This window comes from Alosa sapidissima, chromosome 9 (genome assembly GCF_018492685.1).
Source record: "Alosa sapidissima isolate fAloSap1 chromosome 9, fAloSap1.pri, whole genome shotgun sequence".
Classification (NCBI taxonomy): Eukaryota; Metazoa; Chordata; class Actinopteri; order Clupeiformes; family Clupeidae; genus Alosa; species Alosa sapidissima.
In genome coordinates, this window is record NC_055965.1 from 30,968,293 (window position 1) to 30,984,331 (window position 16,039).

At 46.4% G+C, this 16,039-nt stretch overlaps 3 protein-coding genes and 1 long non-coding RNA gene across 21 annotated transcripts in view; 2 read left to right on the top strand and 2 right to left on the bottom strand.

Moving 5' to 3' along the window:
• Positions 1–15,412, bottom strand: part of LOC121719087 — a 16,229-nt gene extending 817 nt beyond the window's left edge. The window contains exons 1-2 of the long non-coding RNA XR_006034151.1: positions 15,323–15,412; positions 10,316–10,417 (exon numbers count right to left, since the gene is read on the bottom strand). This is a non-coding gene — a long non-coding RNA (uncharacterized LOC121719087). The remainder of the gene's footprint in view (positions 1–10,315; positions 10,418–15,322) is intronic.
• LOC121718806 (NACHT, LRR and PYD domains-containing protein 3-like) overlaps positions 1–16,039 on the top strand; it is an 849,641-nt gene that overhangs the window by 437,998 nt on the left and 395,604 nt on the right. The window lies entirely within an intron of this gene.
• Positions 1–16,039, top strand: part of LOC121718961 (zinc finger protein 2 homolog) — a 389,219-nt gene that overhangs the window by 176,042 nt on the left and 197,138 nt on the right. The window lies entirely within an intron of this gene.
• The window catches only part of LOC121718794 (NACHT, LRR and PYD domains-containing protein 12-like), a 338,838-nt gene that overhangs the window by 150,698 nt on the left and 172,101 nt on the right, over positions 1–16,039 (bottom strand). The gene's annotated exons all lie outside the window — the stretch shown is intronic.

A 16,039-nucleotide genomic window follows, 5' to 3' on the forward strand; every position in this document is an offset into this window, starting at 1 on the left:
ACTAAACATCAAATTATATGAATGACTTCACTAAACAAAACAAATTATATGAATGACTTTGCCAAGTATTGGTATGGACATATGGTCCATAGGGGTGGGAATGTCTTGGCACCTCACGATTCGATTCAATTCCGATTCAGAGGCCAACGATTTGATTCTAAACCGATTATCGTTGGATCTCGATGCAACAATTTTTTTGAGTGTTCTATACTCAGAGTTGGCCACTTCCTACTTTTGTGATGATCAAAGAAAATCAACAGATGAATTACCTTCTCTAATATTTCATTACAGAAAAAGCTTATTGGTGAAGCATTCTTTTTTTTCATTACTAGCCTTATTGGGTGGGGAGAAAGCTATGTCTTAATCAGAAATATTATATATATATATATATATATATATATATTTAGCAAAGTAGGCCTAAGTAACACGTGTACAAAGTTGCAAAGTTACGGTACAGATCCACTTGTACTTCACTTCATTTTGTCGTGTCGCATTCCACTCTAGTCCTATGGGTGACGTCAAGCGACTTTAACGCGCCCGCAAAGCATTCCGGGAAGGCAGCGCTGCATTTGAAATAATGTCGCGCGTCAAAAAGCTGGCCGATGTCCAGCTTTATGCAAATTAATCCGTTGAACGCGAGGCGGCTATCCAATGAAAGCACGAGGTTGTAGGTCCTTTGTACTACCACAACAGTGCCTGTGAAACTTGTGTTCTGCTTACAAGACAAATAATGTTTTAACGATCTCTTCCACGACCACCCAGTAGGCCATAAAACGAAACTAGGATTTGGATGAATATATTGACTGTTGGTGTTTCTGGTGAGGATTTGAGATTGCATTGAGTAGTTTAAATAAAACAGGATTTTGAAATGGCTTGCATGGTTTGTTTAGGCTATTAATGTGTTGTATACTGTTAAGTACCTGTACATGCCTAAAATTGTGGTCCATTTGTGGAAAAACACTTAAGATACGTTAAAACAAACTGAATATGAGCTGGTAACTGACATTTTAAACGAAATGCCCACACACGACTGAACGAGGGGAGGCAGCGCGACCCCATGCGTATGTCGTGTCGTGCAAGTGGATCGGTACCGTTAGGCTACAAAATGCAACACGTGTCATGCGCTGCTTTTCTTCCACTGGCACGCATCACACCGGACCTGTTGTGCTGTATTGTGTAGCTTAAGTACAAGTTGTTAACATGGAGCTTGAAGATGTAAATAAAAACAGGACAATTAACTTTGAGCAAGTTTGGAGGAAAGTCAGAGGTATGGAACTATTTTAAACAAGTCGTGGGCAGTGACAACATAGGTTATGCATTGGCTTTGTCGAGTGCATTAAGTGCGGCATGCTGCTCGGCTATGACAGCAAAGAAGCTGGGACTTCAACAATGAACAGACACATTAAGCAGGCTTGCCATGGCAGAAAGGATTAAAGTCAGCCTTCAATGTCCTCTTTTGCTGCAGGGACATAAGGCCATTTTACGTTGTAACGGCTTCTACACACAGTTGCGTGTGTTGTACTGCTGGAGACACATCCCATTCACTTTACATGGGCTCACGTCATCCGTTGCCGAACTGAATTGTGGGTCCATTGCGTTGCGTTTCTCCCGTCGCTCGCATTGAGAAGTTCAGCTGTTGCTGCACCGACAGACGGCACCGGCCAATCGACGGACGGCACCAACCAATCAAATTACGGTTATACTTCAAGTCATTTGCATAGCTACCGTCGGGAACACCCACTGGCGTTGACAGAACGCAACTGTGTGTAGAAGCCGTAAGGGGCTTAAGTTTCTTCATTTGGAATTCTGGATCCATTTGCGATCCATTCCATTCTGAATCAACAAACAACGCAGTTACATGCTTTGTTGGATTACTCAAGATAATTGTAAACATATTTCTGTAGTTCAAACAACTCGAAATTGTAGTTGACAACGTCAGTTAACGGCCCACGTAGGCCTATTAAAAATGTGTCGGGTTTAAATCGGGCTCGGGCTCATAATTACAGTTAATGTGTCGGGACTGGTTGGGCTTGATTTTCTTCCTTACAGACGGTGTAGGTTTTGTCCAGCTTCCCCTCGACCTCATAGAACCCAAAATGCTGCCATACTGCAGCTTTTAAAGTAGCCGGTGCAGGTCGTGGGCCTTTAGATTTATCGCTCACCATTGCAGTCATTTTGTCTCCACTTAAACTTTGTAAACAACACGTTTGGTGGGCATGTGTGTAGCAGAGAACCGGCAGGCAGAAAGAAAGGAAGCGCTCTGCAGCAGGCGAACAGAATGTTGCAGCAGGCAAACTAATTAATTTTTTTAAATTCTGATTATTAACTTATCTGCATCGAATCGTTCTAGAGAGAATCGCGATGCAAGAATCGATTATTTTCCCCACCCTTAATGGTCCATATTGCAAACCTATGACCTTGCTGGTCCGTATTAACTCATTGAATGCCAAGCTGTTTTCGGGAGCTTTGTCCTAGAGTGCCAGCAATCTAGACCATTGTTGATGATTTTTGTACATTTTTGTAAGCTCTCGGTGGGTGCAAACCGTGTATTTCTACACGCCTCTGTTCCTGAGAAATCCCAAGCTAAACAGTGGCTAGCTAAACATCGCTGTTTTTTTCTAGAAATGGAGATATAACGTCTTTCATGAAATATGAAGTGTTGCCTGTTACTTACTTGTGTGAACTTTCCGGGAAGTGATCAGCGAGACCTGGCGAGACTGCCACCTAGTGATAGACCCACGTAAATGGCCTGGTTTTGACCTGACGTGCATGAGTCACTGATTCGAACCAAAGCGGCAACCGAGTTATGATAAAATGTCCAGATAAAATGTCCAGATTGTGCGTTTTCATGAGTTTCACGATCGTCATATATTTCATTTCCATTCGTCACAGAGTTCCCAAAATCACATATAAGGTTTGTTAGAGTGTCTAGTTTCATAATTTAAAAAAAAAAGCTAAAAACGTAATATTATGTTTTTGGCACTCAACGCATGGGAAGGAAAAAGGCACTCAATGAGTTAACCAGTTATGCACAACAAAAAAACGTTTGTTTTCTTTTGTTCTTCTTTACAGGTTCTTCAGCTTGGAGATACAGTGCATGTGGAATATTTATGTGTTTGAATGCTGTTTGTTCACGTTTCATCAATAATAAAAAGCTTTCCTACATGTGATAAATTCCTTCCCTTCAACTTTTAATAAAACAATTAATTCAACATTAATTCAACATAAATATAACTTAGATTAATTTATATTTGAATGACCTTTTTCCTATTTTATCCTTAATCTATAAAAGTTATGTTATACAACTGTGACTCCTGAAACAGATCATTTAACTAAAGATTTTAAGTAAAGACTACTAAATAAGCTTAATTTGTCTACAGCATCCCCATAAGGTTCTTTGTTGATACAAATTAACCCGTTTAGTTTTATATTATGTAAAAACTAGAATGGTTTAAGGCAATCGGTTTCCATACAATTTAATGTTAACTAATTTGGGTTTACAGTGTGACTAGAACCACCCAAGTGAAAGTATAGTCCCATTATGCCAGTCTCCTCTTATTACAAACTGCTGAAAGGGCCACAAATAGGACTCTTAATTACAAACAGACTTCACGAGAAACGCTCTGAACATCGTCTACAACTCATATGAGGGGGAGGAACTCACAGTTCTGTAGGGAACTGGATGGACTTGTTCAATCAGATGTGGTGATACTATCAAGAGCAACACATCTGGTCATGAATATTTAACTCTTTCCTCACACAAATGACTGACAAATTACATCACACACAATGGAAATATGCAAATTAACAAAAATCAAACGGGAATGTTCTGATTCAACCTCCCAGGTGAAAATCTAGTCTTGTCCCATTGATTCAAATACTGAGAATTGTTGATGTCATGAATGTTTCACTCTCTAGAGTGTCCAGGTGTCATGAGCATTCTCTCTCCCTGGCAACAACCCTTAATTGATTCAACTCTCTGCCACTCTGCTCACTCTCTCTCTACTCTGCCTAACGAGCTCCACCTGGCTCCGCCCTGCTCAGCTCTTGTTACCTGGCCAGCTGCGCTGCATTTCCTACTCACCATCCTCACCTTGCCCCACTCTGCTCTAATTACTCTGCCAGCTGCACTGCATTTCTCCACTAACCTCTCCCAGTATATAAAGCCCTGTTTTTCAGCCAAGCCCTGTCAGATCGTCTTCAAACCTGGACCAGTAACCTGCCTGCCTGCCTGCCTGCCTGCCTGTCTGCCTGTCTGTCTGTCTACTCTCTGACTCCTACCTGTGATTCGGATCCTTTCTTGACTGCCTCCCTGTTCTACTGCCCCGGTTATCCCGACCTGCCTTCCGGATCTTCTCGATTACTCTCCGATCTTCAGCCCCCCCGGTAACTCGAATCTGCCTTCTGTCTCTCACCACGTTTAGTGCCTAGCCCTGGTCTGTACTACTGCCTGCTGTTCACCTTGCTGTTGTGTGTGGGTTCCCCTGAGCCCCGAGAACCCCTGACACCCCTGGCACTCCTAGCACCCCTGGAACCGGAACCTCCAAGACCTCACGTTTCTCTCACTCCTCTTCCCCCCTGAACCCTTCAATAAAAAGACTCTGAATTTGAACTTGCGCTCTTGGGTCGTCTTCTGTCCGTGACAGAACGATCTGACCATCATGGACCCAGCGCACTCCCTGACCACTATGGAGGAAGAGCCCGAGATGACTGCCCTACAGCGACTGGAACGCACTGAGGGAGACATCAATCGGATGGCTGGCGACATCGCTTCCCTTCTCCAGCAGCAACAGCAACAGCTTCAACAGCAGCAGCAACAGTTCCAACTGCAGCAACAACTGCTAGCCCAAGCCCTGCAACTACTCTCAAACCCGGCTACTCCACCTGCACCCACCCCTGGTTCTTCTGTTCCTGTACCACCGGCAGTGCTGCCACCAGATCCCCACACTCCTGAACCAGAGATTGGGAACCCGGAACGTTTCGATGGAAACCAAAAGCAAGTAAGACCATTCTTGAGCAGCTGCCGAATCCAGTTCGCACTACAGCCCAGGACCTTCTCAACAGAGGGAGCCAAGGTAGGCTATGTCATCACCCATCTCACCGGCCGAGCTCGGTTGTGGGGAACGGCGGAATTTGACCGGCAAACCCCAGCCTGTGCCTCCTTCAGTGCCTTTGAGGAGGAGATGTTAAAGGTCTTTGATCTAGGCTCGCCAACAGCCGAAGCGTCACAAGCTCTGCTCACCATCCGTCAGGGCAATCGGACAGTGGCAGACTTCTCCATTGACTTTCGTACCCTGGCCAGTCAAAGCTCGTTTAACTCGGAGGCACTGGTGCAAGCCTTCCTCCACAGCTTGGCGGACTATATCAAAGACGAGCTTGTTTCTCATGACCCGCCCTCAACGCTTGATGCCGCCATTGACCTTGCCGTCCGCATTGACCGCCGTATACAGACCCGGAGGAGGGAGAAGGGGCGTCTCAGTCAACCTGCCATCCGCACTCGGGTCGATACCTCCTCTGTCCAGCCCCTGCCTGTCAAGTCCCAAGGCCAACTCAATCAGCCTGAGGCCATGGAGATTGGCCGTGCCTCTCTGACTCCCGAGGAGCGTCGGCGCCGTCTAACCTCCAACCTTTGCCTCTACTGTGGTGGTGAAAATCACCATGGTCGCCACCTGTCCGGCAAAAGCCGCAGCTCACCAGGTGTAGGGGAGATCCGGGTGAGCTCAACAAGTCTTCAGTCTCCCTCCATTCGAAAACCCCTGCTTCATCTCCGCCTTCAGCTTTCCGACACGACTCATACGTTGGCCGCCCTTGTGGATTCTGGAGCCGAAGCAAACATCATGGACCCTGAGCTTGCACGGCGACTGGACGTGAACCATCATCAACTGGCACAACCCATTCCTGTACGAGCCCTGGATGGACATCATCTGGGCACGGTCACTCACATCTCAGCCCCTGTGACAATTCTGCTGTCAGGAAACCACCAAGAGTCCATCCAGTTTCACCTCCTACACTCACCTGGCCAACCACTCATTCTCGGATACCCGTGGCTCCGTCAGCACAACCCCCACATCGACTGGGAGACAGGAACAGTCCGTTCGTGGGGAAGGAGTTGTCACCAGACCTGTTTAAGGGGGGCCACCCTGCCCGTTCATCGGGAAATATCTAGTGCTACCCCCGACATATCCAATGTTCCGACCTGTTACCACAGCCTGAAAGAGGTGTTCAACAAATCCAAGGCGACATCTCTACCCCCACACAGACCCTATGACTGCGCGATTGATCTCCTGCCTGGCACAGCACCTCCCAAGGGTCGTCTGTATTCACTGTCAGCCCCGGAAAGAAAGGCCATGGAAGACTACATTAATGACTCTCTTGCCGCCGGGATAATCAGACCGTCTTCTTCCCCCGCAGGAGCGGGATTCTTCTTCGTCGGTAAGAAGGACGGTTCTCTTCGTCCATGCATAGATTACCGGGGTCTGAACGACATCACGGTTAAGAATCGCTACCCACTGCCCTTACTTTCGTCTGCCTTCGAACTGCTGCAGGGAGCCACCGTATTCACGAAGCTGGACCTTCGCAATGCCTACCATCTGGTGCGGGTGAGAGAGGGAGACGAGTGGAAGACTGCGTTCAACACACCAACCGGCCACTATGAATACCTCGTCATGCCATTTGGCCTCACCAATGCCCCAGCAGTTTTTCAAGCCCTAGTGAATGATATCCTCAGGGACATGTTAAATACATTCGTTTTTGTGTACCTTGACGATATTTTAATATTCTCAAAGACTCTGTCAGAACACACGCATCATGTCCAGTTGGTCCTGCGCTGCCTGCTGGAGAACTCTCTTTTCGTGAAGGCAGAGAAGTGCGAGTTCCATGCCAAGACCGTTTCATTCCTGGGGTATGTGATCAACGAGGGCAGCATTCAGATGGATCTCACGAAGGTGTCGGCTGTCACGTCCTGGCCAGTCCCTGAGTCTCGGAAAAAGTTGCAACAGTTCCTGGGCTTTGCGAACTTCTATAGGAGGTTCATCCGAAACTATAGCACAGTGGCTGCACCACTCACGGCGCTAACCAGCACTAAACAGCCGTACCAATGGACAGCAGCTGCTGATAAGGCCTTCCATAGCCTCAAGACACGTTTCACTTCCGCTCCCATCCTCCAGATGCCAGATGCAGCAAGGCAGTTTGTGGTGGAGGTAGATGCTTCGGACGTGGGAGTGGGTGCAGTGCTTTCTCAGAGAGCAGCCGAGGATGGCAAGATGCACCCCTGTGCCTTCTACTCCCGTCGGCTAACCCCAGCCGAATGCAACTACGACATTGGGAACCGCGAGCTGCTGGCCGTCAAGCTCGCCCTTGAAGAATGGCGGCACTGGTTAGAGGGGTCAAAGGAACCATTCGTAGTGTGGACAGACCACAAAAACCTGGAGTATATCCAAACAGCCAGGAGGCTGAACTCCCGTCAACAGCGGTGGTCTCTGTTCTTTACCCGCTTCAATTTCACGCTCTCCTACCGCCCGGGATCTCGCAACATCAAACCTGATGCCCTTTCCCGGATGTTTCAGAAGGACGAGATCACCGCCATGCCAGCTCCCATTCTTCCCAGCCACTTTGTCGTAGCGGCCCTCACCTGGGAGATCGAGAAGCAGGTCATGGAGGCTCTTCGGAACCAGCCAGGCCCAAGCACCAGCGCCCCCAACCGTCTGTTTGTTCCAGCAAATCTCAGGTCACCTGTGATCCAGTGGGGGCACGAATCCCGTCTGGCCTGTCATCCCGGCATCACTCGCACCCTTCATCTGGTCCGCCAGCGGTTCTGGTGGCGGCGGATGAGACGGGATGTCCAAGAATTCATCCGAGCTTGTCCCACTTGTAACCGAAACAAGACCCCCAACCAGCCTCCTGCTGGGTTGCTGCAACCCCTACTCGTACCCAAGCGGCCCTGGTCCCACGTTTCACTGGACTTTGTTACGGGTCTTCCGCCCTCTGACGGACACACAGTCATCCTTACCATTGTTGACCGCTTTAGTAAGATGACTCACTTCGTGCCTCTTCCTAAACTACCCTCTGCTAAGGAGACCGCCCAGGTGGTCCTGGAATATGTGTTTCGTATCCATGGCCTACCCCAGGATATAGTGTCAGACCGGGGGCCGCAATTCTCAGCAACCTTTTGGAAGGAGTTCTGTCATCTCCTTGGGGCCACCGCCAGCCTATCATCTGGATTCCACCCGCAGTCAAATGGCCAAACTGAACGCATGAACCAGGAGCTGGAGAAGGCACTGAGGTGCGTGGCCTCCCAAGATCCCCGGGCCTGGGCTCAACACCTGCTCTGGGTGGAATATGCCCATAATTCACTCACCAGTTCCGCCACCGGGCTCTCCCCCTTTCAGTGTGTCTACGGGTATCAACCCCCACTGTTTGCCAGCCAGGAAGCGGATGCCACCTGTCCGTCTGCTCTTGCGTATGCCCGCCGCTGCCGCCGCACTTGGGCCCAGGCTCGCACTATGCTCCTGAAGTCAGGAACCAGCTACGCCGTCGGTGCCAACCGACGGAGGGCCCCTGCACCTACTTACCGGGTTGGTCAGAAGGTCTGGCTGTCTGCCCGGGATCTGCCGCTGCGGGTTGAATCACGAAAGCTGGCCCCTCGCTTCATTGGTCCTTTTCCTGTGCAGAAAGTCATCAGTCCAACGGCGGTTCGGCTTCAGTTGCCCACTTCCATGCGGGTCCATCCCACCTTCCACGTCTCCAAGGTCAAGCCGGTCCATGAAAGTCCCCTGGTCCCTGCGGCTCCGCCGCCGCCTCCTCCGCGCCTCTTAGATGGCGGTCCTGTCTTCACCGTCCGGCGGCTGCTCCGCTCTAGGCGACGGGGTAGGGGTCTCCAGTACCTCGTTGACTGGGAGGGATATGGTCCGGAGGAGAGGACCTGGATCCCGGCCAGGAGGATAGTGGACCGGACCCTCATCACTGACTTCCACCGACTACATCCTGATCAGCCTGCAATCCGTAGGGGCCGTCCCAGAGGGGTCCCTAGCCGTCCTGCCCGCCCGGCTTCCTGTCCTGTGCCTGACCCTGATCCTGTCTCAGTACCTGTCCTGTCTCCCGACCGTGACCCTCCAGCTCCTTCTGAGGATGGGGATGCTCACTCGGACCGCTCGGAGGAGTTCTGACCCGCCGCCTGCTCCCCTCCACCCTCCCGGCATGATGTTGTTCTTGGGACTTCTGGGGCCGTCCCTTAGGGGGGGGGTCCTGTCATGAGCATTCTCTCTCCCTGGCAACAACCCTTAATTGATTCAACTCTCTGCCACTCTGCTCACTCTCTCTCTACTCTGCCTAACGAGCTCCACCTGGCTCCGCCCTGCTCAGCTCTTGTTACCTGGCCAGCTGCGCTGCATTTCCTACTCACCATCCTCACCTTGCCCCACTCTGCTCTAATTACTCTGCCAGCTGCACTGCATTTCTCCACTAACCTCTCCCAGTATATAAAGCCCTGTTTTTCAGCCAAGCCCTGTCAGATCGTCTTCAAACCTGGACCAGTAACCTGCCTGCCTGCCTGCCTGCCTGTCTGCCTGTCTGTCTGTCTACTCTCTGACTCCTACCTGTGATTCGGATCCTTTCTTGACTGCCTCCCTGTTCTACTGCCCCGGTTATCCCGACCTGCCTTCCGGATCTTCTCGATTACTCTCCGATCTTCAGCCCCCCCGGTAACTCGAATCTGCCTTCTGTCTCTCACCACGTTTAGTGCCTAGCCCTGGTCTGTACTACTGCCTGCTGTTCACCTTGCTGTTGTGTGTGGGTTCCCCTGAGCCCCGAGAACCCCTGACACCCCTGGCACTCCTAGCACCCCTGGAACCGGAACCTCCAAGACCTCACGTTTCTCTCACTCCTCTTCCCCCCTGAACCCTTCAATAAAAAGACTCTGAATTTGAACTTGCGCTCTTGGGTCGTCTTCTGTCCGTGACACCAGGAAGAGAAAGTTATAAAGAAACTATCAAAACTTCTTAACAGGCTGCATCTTCCAGCCATATAATTCAAAACAATAGGTGGTAAAGTTGAACTCAAGAGTTCTTTCTGTGACGTTTTAATAGAACGAACCACCATTTTGCTTTTATATAGGCCTACTATAACAGGATCAATAGTTGGAGATGCATGGGCACTGAGATTGCCATTCTGTTCTTACCTTAAACTGCTATTAATAGAACCACAAATAGGACTCCAAACAAACATTACATTCGCATGTTATATACAGACACCTGTACATCTCAAGAGAAATGTAATAATCATTGCAAACAACTCATATTTAGTAAAGAAAGGAACTTACAGTTTTGAGTTGTATTCTCTTGTCATTTCCTTGAGTCTCAGACGCTCCCTCTAAAGAACTGGCTGGACTTGTTCTGCCTCAGGTGGTTAAGGTGTTTTCATACTGTAACAGGGCGATACATAGGAAGGGCCAAGGAGCCAATCACAGTAGCCCACAGAAAGAACAAATGTCTTGAATAGAAATGTTAGGGTGTAGGCCTAGGCTAAGGTAAATTCCTCAGTACAGATTGAGGTCTTTGGCCACTGTAGTCTAGTTTGCTTTATGACAGCCGGGTCTGGATTAAGCGCACAGTCATCCCAGGCCAGGCACAGGGGGTCAGAGGTCAAGGGTAGGGACCCTAAAATCATGTAAACCCCACTGACTGTTCCAGGATTGACCCTTGACAGACCCTAAAGGTCCCTAACATACACAACACAATACACATACTCATCCAGATTTTTACTACAACCATCTCTTATTTGTTGGTGTATAGGCCTAGCTGATCCACTAGAAAGGAGGAAAATGGACATGCTAAAGGGCAAAGGGAACATGAATACTGATCTGAAGTTTTACCCTTTCTATCCTACTGGCAGACAGATCCTTGTCCACACACCTGCTTGCTTCCTATATGTGTCAGCCTCTAACGTGACAAAAGGCCTATGTTTTGACACCTTCACATTTCAGCCAATCAAATGACAGCATATCTAAACTGGTTGTACTGGAGATACACTTTGAGGATGCATCGGAATGAATGACTTCACTAAACATCAAATTATATGAATGACTTCACTAAACAAAACAAATTATATGAATGACTTTGCCAAGTATTGGTATGGACATATGGTCCATAGGGGTGGGAATGTCTTGGCACCTCACGATTCGATTCAATTCCGATTCAGAGGCCAACGATTTGATTCTAAACCGATTATCGATGGATCTCGATGCAACAATTTTTTTGAGTGTTCTATACTCAGAGTTGGCCACTTCCTACTTTTGTGATGATCAAAGAAAATCAACAGATGAATTACCTTCTCTAATATTTCATTACAGAAAAAGCTTATTGGTGAAGCATTCTTTTTTTTCATTACTAGCCTTATTGGGTGGGGAGAAAGCTATGTCTTAATCAGAAATATTATATATATATATATATATATATATATATATAGCAAAGTAGGCCTAAGTAACACGTGTACAAAGTTGCAAAGTTACGGTACAGATCCACTTGTACTTCACTTCATTTTGTCGTGTCGCATTCCACTCTAGTCCTATGGGTGACGTCAAGCGACTTTAACGCGCCCGCAAAGCATTCCGGGAAGGCAGCGCTGCATTTGAAATAATGTCGCGCGTCAAAAAGCTGGCCGATGCCCAGCTTTATGCAAATGAATCCATTGAACGCGAGGCGGCTATCCAATGAAAGCACGAGGTTGTAGGTCCTTTGTACTACCACAACAGTGCCTGTGAAACTTGTGTTCCGCTTACAAGACAAATAATGTTTTAACGATCTCTTCCACGACCACCCAGTAGGCCATAAAACGAAACTAGGATTTGGATGAATATATTGACTGTTGGTGTTTCTGGTGAGGATTTGAGATTGCATTGAGTAGTTTAAATAAAACAGGATTTTGAAATGGCTTGCATGGTTTGTTTAGGCTATTAATGTGTTGTATACTGTTAAGTACATGCCTAAAATTGTGGTCCATTTGTGGAAAAACACTTAAGATACGTTAAAACAAATTGAATATGAGCTGGTAACTGACATTTTAAACGAAACGCCCACACACGACTGAACGAGGGGAGGCAGCGCGACCCCATGCGTATGTCGTGTCGTGCAAGTGGATCGGTACCGTTAGGCTACAAAATGCAACACGTGTCATGCGCTGCTTTTCTTCCACTGGCACGCATCACACCGGACCTGTTGTGCTGTATTGTGTAGCTTAAGTACACGTTGTTAACATGGAGCTTGAAGATATAAATAAAAACAGGACAATTAACTTTGAGCAAGTTTGGAGGAAAGTCGGAGGTATGGAACTATTTTAAACAAGTCGTGGGCAGTGACAACATAGGCTATGCGTTGGCTTTGTCGAGTGCATTAAGTGCGGCATGCTGCTCAGCTATGACAGCAAAGAAGCTGGGACTTCAACAATGAACAGACACATTAAGCAGGCTTGCCATGGCAGAAAGGATTAAAGTCAGCCTTCAATGTCCTCTTTTGCTGCAGGGACATAAGGCCATTTTACGTTGTAACGGCTTCTACACACAGTTGCGTGTGTTGTACTGCTGGAGACGCATCCCATTCACTTTACATGGGCTCACGTCATCCGTTGCCGAACTGAATTGTGGGTCCGTTGCGTTGCGTTTCTCCCGTCGCTCGCATTGAGAAGTTCAGCTGTTGCTGCACCGACAGACGGCACCGGCCAATCGACGGACGGCACCAACCAATCAAATTACGGTTATACTTCAAGTCATTTGCATAGCTACCGTCGGGAACACCCACTGGCATGCGTTGACAGAACGCAACTGTGTGTAGAAGCCGTAAGGGGCTTACGTTTCTTCATTTGGAATTTTGGATCCATTTGCGATCCATTCCATTCTGAATCAACAAACAACGCAGTTACATGCTTTGTTGGATTACTCATCAAGATAATTGTAAACATATTTCTGTAGTTCAAACAACTCGAAATTGTAGTTGACAACGTCAGTTAACGGCCCACGTAGGCCTATTAAAAATGTGTCTGGTTTAAATCGGGCTCGGGCTCATAATTACAGTTAATGTGTCGGGACGGGTTGGGCTTGATTTTCTTCCTTACAGACGGTGTAGGTTTTGTCCAGCTTCCCCTCGACCTCATAGAACCCAAAATGCTGCCATACGGCAGCTTTTAAAGTAGCCGGTGCAGGTCGTGGGCCTTTAGATTTATTGCTCACCATTGCAGTCATTTTGTCTCCACTTAAACTTTGTAAACAACACGTTTGGTGGGCATGTGTGTAGCAGAGAACCGGCAGGCAGAAAGAAAGGAAGCGCTCTGCAGCAGGCGAACAGAATGTTGCAGCAGGCAAACTAATTACATTTTTTAAATTCTGATTATTAACTTATCTGCATCGAGCATCGAATCGTTCTAGAGAGAATCGCGATGCAAGAATCGATTATTTTCCCCACCCTTAATGGTCCATATTGCAAACCTATGACCTTGCTGGTCCGTATTAACTCATTGAATGCCAAGCTGTTTTCGGGAGCTTTGTCCTAGAGTGCCAGCAATCTAGACCATTGTTGATGATTTTTGTACATTTTTGTAAGCTCTCGGTGGGTGCAAAGCGTGTATTTCTACACGCCTCTGTTCCTGAGAAATCCCAAGCTAAACAGTGGCTAGCTAAACATCGCTGTTTTTTTCTAGAAATGGAGATATAACGTCTTTCATGAAATATGAAGTGTTGCCTATTACTTACTTGTGTGAACTTTCCGGGAAGTGATCAGCGAGACCTGGCGAGACTGCCACCTAGTGATAGACCCACGAAAATGGCCTGGTTTTGACCTGACGTGCATGAGTCACTGAATCGAACCAAAGCGGCAACCGAGTTATGATAAAATGTCCAGATTGTGCGTTTTCATGAGTTTCACGATCATCATATATTTCATTTCCATTCGTCACAGAGTTCCCAAAATCACATATAAGGTGTGTTAGAGTGTCTAGTTTCGTAATTAAAAAAAAAAGCTAAAAACGTAATATTATGTTTTTGGCACTCAACGCATGGGAAGGAAAAAGGCACTCAATGAGTTAACCAGTTATGCACAACAAAAAAAAAACGTTTGTTTTCTTTTGTTCTTTTTTACAGGTTCTTCAGCTTGGAGATACAGTGCATGTGGAATATTTATGTGTTTGAATGCTGTTTGTTCACCTTTCATCAATAATAAAAAGCTTTCCTACATGTGATAAATTCCTTCCCTTCAACTTTTAATAAAACAATTAATTCAACATAAATATAACTTAGATTAATTTATATTTGAATGACCTTTTTCCTATTTTATCCTTAATCTATAAAAGTTATGTTATACAACTGTGACTCCTGAAACAGATCATTTAACTAAAGATTTTAAGTAAAGACTACTAAATAAGCTTAATTTGTCTACAGCATCCCCATAAGGTTCTTTGTTGACACAAATTAACCTGTTTAGTTTTATATTATGTAAAAACTAGAATGGTTTAAGGCAATCGGTTTCCATACAATTTAATGTTAACTAATTTGGGTTTACAGTGTGACTAGAACCACCCAAGTGAAAGTATAGTCCCATTATGCCAGTCTCCTCTTATTACAAACTGCTGAAAGGGCCACAAATAGAACTCTTAATTACAAACAGACTTCACGAGAAACGTACTGAACATCGTCTACAACTCATATGAGGGGGAGGAACTCACAGTTCTGTAGGGAACTGGATGGACTTGTTCAGTCAGATGTGGTGATACTATCAAGAGCAACACATCTTGTCATGAATATTTAACTCTTTCCTCACACAAATGACTGACAAATTACATCACACACACAATGGAAATATGCAAATTAACAAAAATCAAACGGGAATGTTCTGATTCAACCTCCCAGGTGAAAATCTAGTCTTGTCCCATCGATTCAAATACTGAGAATTGTTGATGTCATGAATGTTTCACTCTCTAGAGTGTCCAGGAAGAGAAAGTTATAAAGAAACTATCATAACTTCTTAACTGGCTGCATCTTCCAGCCATATAATTCAAAACAATAGGTGGTAAAGTTGAACTCAAGAGTTCTTTCTGTGACGTTTTAATAGAACGAACCACCATTTTGCTTTTATATAGGCCTACTATAACAGGATCAATAGTTGGAGATGCATGGGCACTGAGATTGCCATTCTGTTCTTACCTTAAACTGCTATTAATAGAACCACAAATAGGACTCCAAACAAACATTACATTCGCATGTTATATACAGACACCTGTAAATCTCAAGAGAAATGTAATAATCATTGCAAACAACTCATATTTAGTAAAGAAAGGAACTTACAGTTTTGAGTTGTATTCTCTTGTCATTTCCTTGAGTCTCAGACGCTCCCTCTAAAGAACTGGCTGGACTTGTTCTGCCTCAGGTGGTTAAGGTGTTTTCATACTGTAACAGGGCGATACATAGGAAGGGCCAAGGGGCCAATCACAGTAGCCTGACTATGCCACCCTGAGGCCTAATGCATCAGGGAATCTTTAAGAAATCATACCTCTAAACCTAGACAGCTCTTACAGGTTCGAAATTACACAGGGGAGACATGAATTCCAGGAAAACAAAAAGGATTTATTAATATACAAAGGTTGGGAAGTGGAGATCTGAGGGTGGCAACTATGGAAGTTCACACTAATATCATGCAAGCATCATAAAAGGTTCAGCTGTTACACAGCAAAGGCACACAGCAAAGCTACAAGCAATACGACAGAAACACCACACATGTGCTTAAACTAGGCCCCCCTCAGAGCCACCTCCCTACTAAATAAACATAAAAGTTACACAAACAAAAGGACAAGACAAGCAAAACAAAAACAAAACATAATTAACCAAAGCAAAACCAAGACAAGACAAGACAGCAGCACGACCCATGTTAACCCACCAGCATGACTGTGCTGCCTAAAAGAACAGAACACAGAAGATTAAACAATGAAAACACCACAACATATATGACAGAAAACTAGGGGTGTGACTTTCGAAACCGACGTCTCGAATCAGTGTCGAGGCTTC